Source organism: Artemia franciscana, chromosome 3, assembly GCF_032884065.1.
Source record: "Artemia franciscana chromosome 3, ASM3288406v1, whole genome shotgun sequence".
NCBI classification, from domain to species: domain Eukaryota; kingdom Metazoa; phylum Arthropoda; class Branchiopoda; order Anostraca; family Artemiidae; genus Artemia; species Artemia franciscana.
Window position 1 is genome coordinate 10347365 of NC_088865.1, and position 7131 is coordinate 10354495.

Sequence of the window (7131 nt, forward strand, 5' to 3'; positions counted from 1 at the left end):
CCTTAAAGTCCCAAACAAACGCAAGGTTTTCTTGGACTCCATATGCCAGAACTCTGTGGAGGACGTTACGGAATTAAAGCACACCAAAAGGGAGTGGAAACTTGTCGTTCGAACTAAGACAGCAGCCACGAAAATAGTTGAAACTATGAAAACATCAAGCCCAAGTCTAAATGCCTCATTAAAAGAATCTGCTTATATCGGCGTGGTCAAGCGCGTGCCGGAGGATATCGATCACTTGAAGCTCGAATAATTAATACCAAAATGTACGAAGGTAACCCAGTGTGGAAAGTCGAGAACATATAAAGTATATTCTCAGACGCGGAGTGATCTTGAAGTTTTCCTTGAAAACTCGGTTTGAATTGGCTACAAACGATTACAAGCCGAAGAATTGGTCTTCCTTCCGAGCCGTTGTTTTAACTACCACAGGATAGGCCATCTAACTTCCAACTGTGAAAATAAATCAACATGTTCAAAATGTGGCTCGCATGAGCACATTTCCACGCACGAAGCTCCCTGCTCAAAACTTCCTTTTTGTGTAGAGTTTAAAGTGCCGGGTCATACCTGCTACAGTATTAGTTGTCCCAAAAACAGGCAACTACGGAAATCAAGAGCAAGTGCTATAGCTTCATCTCATAGAAGATCAATGGCTCGTTCATTGAGAAGCTCCCGATCCTTAGTGATTTAAGTGTCGAACATGATGTAGTGTTCATTCAAGAGCACTATTACCGTGCAAAGTGAAAATCTGCTAGAACTGAATAATACCACGAGAGCCTACATAGTCCCAGCTAAACAGAGCTACAGCCGAGGAAGACCTTCAGGTGGCCTAGCTACGTTTGTTCGATTATGTGTTCGGTCCAGTCTATTCGAAAAGTCTGAAAATTTTCTCGCACTACGAATTGAAAGTTGTGTATTTATTAACGTGTATTTGCCAACAGATTTTAAAAATGAGCGTTCAGAACGTCTTTTTGCCCTCTCTTGTGAGAAACAAATTCTTGTATACCTAAAATGAAGCGCCAGGGTTTTTCTTGTGTAGTAATTGGAGATTTCAACTGCAACCTTTCTAAGATTTCTTCTCTACAATCATCTCGTACCTCTTTGATTAAGAATCTTTTTGGTGATTACCTAGCTGAGGTAGGAAAAGATAGGGATTTTACATATATTCACAGCTCCTCCAGTGTGTCAAACCTAGACCATATTGCCATTTCTCAAAATTTAACTGTTCAAAATTTTAGGGTAGTAACGGACTATCAAATTTCTGACGACCTTCCTTTCTCGTCTTCTGTACATATTGTCTCTTCAAATTGTCACCAAACCCGCCAGGAAACTCAACAGCCTAAATTTCGTCTTCATTGGCTTAAGGCTGATAAGCAAGTTTTTTCTCTGGCGACAGAAGAAATTCTTAATAAAATCCGTATTCCCTTTAATCTCCAAAAACCGAAAGATCTCTCTAAAGAAGAAGTCCGAATTTGTCTCAATATTTATTGTACTGAAATTTATCACGCTCTCCTTCATGCTGAGAGGTTGGTGGTACCTAAAGTACAAGTTCGTAAAGGGATGGTGCAAAAATGGCCCGAAAATCATTCGCTGGTAGCCGCTCATCATCGAGCGAAATTCTGGTTTTCGTTATGGATAGACTGTGGGTGCCCAAGATCTGGTATCATTAATAGCATCAGACTGACTACGAAGCGTTGATTCTCGAAGGAGCTCTCCCTCCACCGCAAATCTCTCGTTGATAGCTATTCCGCCCGTGGAAAACACGATCGAAATTTTCTTTTCAAGTCTGTATCTTTGGCAAAGCCTACCCCTCTGTTGTCGCCGTCTGAAATCCCTGTCGAGGATTGGTATTCTTATTATACGAGTGAATTTGCTGCTCCTAAACCCCAGCTTGAAGATATGTACGAGAGAGAATTGGATGAGCTCCTTGATAAGCTTCCGCACGGTGATTTTGTTGTCAGTTTAGATTCCGTTATTCAAGCAGTTTGTCGGTTGAAAAATAAGTCTTCTTACGGAATTGACCGTGTTAGCGCTATCCATATTAAACATGGTGGTTCGGTTCTCGCTAGGCATCTTTCGCTTCTTATGCAGATGATCTTCACACAAGATGTTGTTCCCTTATCCTTCTGCGTAGGGGATCTTACCCCCATTCCGAAGAAAGGGAAAAATGACATCAAATGCTCGTCTTTCCACCCCATAACAGTCGTCAAATCCTTATGTAAACTATTCTATGACATCAGCCGTTCATTCGATTCACTCATACACGCTGCAATGTTATTAAAAGCTTCACAACGAGGTCTGAATCCCTGCATAGTTCGATCCCTACGTGATATGTACTCTAGGCTGTCCATTCGCCTAAAGCTTCCTCCCGACAAAAATTTGCCTCCCCGGCCTCATGAAAAATTGATCCCTGTTTTGAAAGATGCCCGCCAGGGAGCTGTCTCCTCTCCTCATTTGTTCAATAATTATGTTCTTCAATCACAAGATAAAGGCCCAACCTCATGCATTCTTTCCTCTATAGACGCCTCCTTAGTATGCTACGCCGATGACGTCTTGAACTTAAGTAGAACATTGCAAAAAGCTTCTGACAATTTTGAAACGCTTAAAACCGAATATCTAAAACTTGGCCTTAGTTTTAACACTGAGAAGACCGAGATAGTTCTCTTCAATTGGCAAAAAACACCACACATGCCTTCACTCCTTTTTGGTGAAAATCTCGTGAATACTGCTGACCACATAAATTACCTCGGAGTCCTTATTGGCTCGTTTCTAGGGCATACACGTCTTCTACTGATCAAACACCTCAATCGAAGAATATCCGGCTCGTATGCTTCCATAGTCTCTGCTAAATTCCGTTTTAGCCGCCTCCTCCTTGCCAGACTATATAACTACTGTTTTACCTCATATTATTTACCTGGCACAGTTTTGGAAACTATTCTCGAAGGCTGAATTGTCTAAAATCCGTGCACTTTTCTTCTGTTTTGCTAAATACCTCCTACGTTTTCCTCCCTGGTACAGAAACTCAATCCTCATTAAAAAGTATCACATAACCGACCCTCAAGTTGCAGCTGAAAGTTTAATCAAAAGACACAATATTAAAATAGTAGATTACGCTTGGTATAATCTCCTTTTACAATAGATCTGATTTCGTTTTATTCATTTTAGTGCTATTGTGTTTGCCCTTTTACTAGTTAAGTCTCTTTCTAGTTATGACTCTTCTGATATGTTCTTATATATTTTCTTATATTTATATGTTCGTGCTCCGTCTATTTCATTTCGTATTATTGACGGGTTTTCAAATAAATAAAATACATAAATCAATTTCTATGAGCTTGCCTAGACCTAAGAGAATTTGGCTTTTCAACTTCATTATTGCACTCAGAAGTTGTTTAGGAGTGATAGGTGGATTCTAAAGCTTTCATATGGTGAAAGATGCGTTTAAAGGAATATTAAGAAAAAACAACAAGTTTTTCAACTCAAAGTAAGCAGCGATATTAATACTTAAAACAAACAAAAATTATTGCACATTAAAGGGCATTCTCCTCCATAATACCTCACCTTTTATGCTGAAGTTTTTTAGTATTTAAAGAAAATTCTTGTTGTTCTAATTAAACAACCCTGGAGGAGTTTTTAAACGACTCTAGAGGAGTTGTAGGAGTTTTCCTTAAAGAATTGGGACAAAAGTAAAAAAAAAAAAAATCATTTTTGAAATAATGCCGGGATATCCGGTTCTCTCTCCTGGAAAAGATCCTTTAGACAGCTCAATCCTGGTCAAAATTTATCCCTAACGATTATCATTAACATTTCTTCGTGTGCAATTGAGTTGGCAAAGGGAAAGTAAGACAAATAACAAAAAACTCACTTAGGAGTTCTGGCAAATTCCCCGGGTGTAAGATTTCCCCTAAAAAGATCAACCCCTACCCCAGTAATTTATCTCCCTATGTGAAATTCTCCCCGTGGGTAATCCCAAAATACAAAATTCATCCTACCCCCACTCAGAAATGTATGCATACTTCTCAATAACAAGTTTTATACATAAACAATGGGCAAATTTCATAACTTAAAAATCTTTCCCCAGGAGCTGCGAGGGGTCATGTTGTCTCCAATGGCATAGTTAATTGAACTTTCAACTAGAATTATTCATAGTAATTCAAACTTTCAACAGTGTATGGCTATTTTAAAATTTTGATCCAACGGGTTGGGGGAGAAATGGGTGATGAAGGGGGCTAGCTGCCATGCAATCTCTTTGGCTGCTCAAAAAGGGCACTGGAAATTTTAATTTTGGTTCAAATTAACCATTTTTCAATGTTCTAGGGATATTGGTTCGATATGATCACCCATGGGGTAAACAAACCAACAAATAAAGGCGCATAAGTAATCTGTGTTGGCCAAAAATCCGAAATTCTGCATTTTTGATAATTCGAGTTTAAAACTACTTAAACAGTATTCTCTTATACGCTGGGTTTGATATTGTGGTTTTCATTAAGATTTCTTAACTTTTAGAGGATGTTTCCCTCTTTTTTCCAAAATTACACAAATTTTTTCTGGTTCGAAGCCTTTGATGTGTAAAGTTAAACTTGATGAATCTTGGATTTCTGGAATCAGCATAATAAGAAAATTGCTTTGATATATCCCAGGTTCGAAGCCTTTGATGGGTAAAGTTAAACTTGATGAATGTTGTATATTTGGAATCAGCATGAAAAGTAAATTGTTTTGGTACATAGATTAATGCTAAAATTCAGTTTTTTAGAATTGTGGGCACTATTGAACCGTGCTGCTCCTTACTTACAGTTCCTTACCACGATTATTTTGAAAGTGGACTTTCAAGGAAATCAACTTTAATATGTGACCTGAAATTAGGAAAGCAATGACAAAGAAGTTCAGCAATACTATTGCTCTTCTATAACGTAGCACCACCCCAAATTTTCTCAGGTTCGAAGCCTTTGATTTGTAACATTAAACTTGATGAATCTTAGATTTCTGGAATCAGCATAATAAGAAAATTGTTTTGTTATATCTCAGGTTCGAAACCTTTGATGGGTAAAGCTAAACTTGATGAATGTTATATATTTGGAATCAGCATGCCAAACAAATTGTTTGATGTATCTATTGATACAAAAATTCTGTTTTTTAGGATTTTGGGCACTATTGAACCGGGCTGCTCCTTACTTACAGTTCATTACCACGAGTTTTTCGAATATGGTCTTTCAAGGAAATCAACTTTAATATGTGACCTGAAACTAGGAAAGCAATGTCAAAGAAGTTCAGCAATACTATTGCTCTTTTATAACTCAGCATCACCATTATTTATTGTCAAGTATCATCGTTTGTTTCTTATTAATTTAAGCTAGCTTTAAGTAAGTTTGGTTTATCAAATTGGTTTTTATTAAAGATTTTTTCACTTATTATAGGAATTTTATTTTGCATATTTTATATGTTTGAAACTCACTATTACAGAGGGTATCTTGTGCTTATTGTATAAGTTGATTTTTTTTTTCTAGATTTTAGTCCTTAGATGCAAAGTTTTATAAGGGCAATAAAGATTCTCCGTAAAAATATTAAAAAATCTGGAGTTGATACAGAATTTATGCTTGAGAGGTGCGCTCCAGCTAAAATTGTTCTCCCCCAGTTTTTTTTTTTTTTTAATTTCTAAACCACCATAATTAGTGCAACTTTTGAACATTATAGGGTATGAAGATGCCCTTGCCCTCCCTCGCTGAATCCACACCTGTGTGAAATTTATCTAGAGCATAACAATCATCACTTTTTGAATAATTCCAACCCAGTGTAAATTACTAAGATTGGATTTTAGCCTTTTTATATTCATTTGTGAGTAATTTATCCTTTTTTTGAAATTATTTTTATTTATTTGATTATTGAAAATTATTTGGTTCCTGCAAACAATTGATCTTGTGTACTTCCATTCAACACCATACCTAGCAACCTATGAAGAACAGTACGAAATATTATATCCCATGGAACCACTTTACCCGAGACCCCTGGATATCAAACTTACTATCCCTTAGTTTGAAAGACGAGGGAAACAAATTGGCTTGAAAATCAAGATAAGTGACTGAAACAACGATATTCTGCATATACGGCATCTTTTTTTTTCTTTCTCTTTTTTTCTCCTCAGATAGCTTAGCACTGGAACATCGTAGAGAGTTGTTTAATGGCTCATTTTAAAGGAAACTGATAAGTTTAAAAACTTTGTATAATTAAAAAAATAATTTTAAAAAAAATCAATTTTGTACAAAAACTACACTTTTCTATAACACTGTACTAGCTTATGTTATTAACATCAGGAATATTTCACATCTACCTTGCTTTTGTAATGAAAAAAATTTAAATAAAATCAATATTTACAAAAAATTTGATTTTCATATACTAGATAATAAATATCGTCACAGTTTTATTAAAACCCTATATGACACAACAATAGCAAAACAAGGTTAAATTCTATTTTAACCGAAGATTTGTATTAAATCTTCATTTAGGACGAATTTCAGGGCGTTGCTAAAAAAAAGTCATAAATGGCAGTAAAACAACGAATTTTTGTTTGGCATTTGGTATAAATCTTACTGTAGTAGTACGTTACTCCGAATAATTTCTTCAATCAATGTCAAGAACATGTGTACTGTATTAAAAAAGAAAGGAAAACAAAGGAATGGAGAAAGAAAGAGAGTGGAAGAAAATGTCATTAACAAAATTTTCATTGGTCAAATAGGGCTATTGACCCTAACCATTGGTCAAATAGCCCTTGTAAATAATATTTATTTTGGAAAAGCCCCCGAAAAAGTTATTGCAATCCGTTGAGTTACGCAGAATATTTCACTGAATTGTCAAGTTAATAAGTGGTACTAACTAGTTGTTACTAGTAGGCCCTACTAGTAATTAATAAGTGGTTGTTTCAAAAAGGAAGAATAAGTTGTCAACTACATAGCAGCATAATAAGAGACTCAAAACTAAAAAATTCAGTTTTACCAATACGCAATTCAGTGATGTACAGGGACGCATAAGACAATGTGTTTCTCATAGTCCAATAAAAGTTTTGGGACAAATTTAAACTTAAGGGGCTGAATTGAAATATTGATATAATCATGTAAGAGACAGCCAACTATGGCCCTTTGTTGAGAA

General features: G+C 36.1%; 1 long non-coding RNA gene across 1 annotated transcript in view; it reads left to right on the forward strand.

The window, feature by feature from the left end:
- LOC136024866 (uncharacterized) overlaps window positions 1-5599 on the forward strand; it is a 53927-nt gene extending 48328 nt beyond the window's left edge. Inside the window, exon 3 of the long non-coding RNA XR_010616941.1 lies at window positions 5129-5599. This is a non-coding gene — a long non-coding RNA (uncharacterized LOC136024866). The remainder of the gene's footprint in view (window positions 1-5128) is intronic.
- The last annotated feature ends 1532 nt before the right edge of the window (window positions 5600-7131 follow it).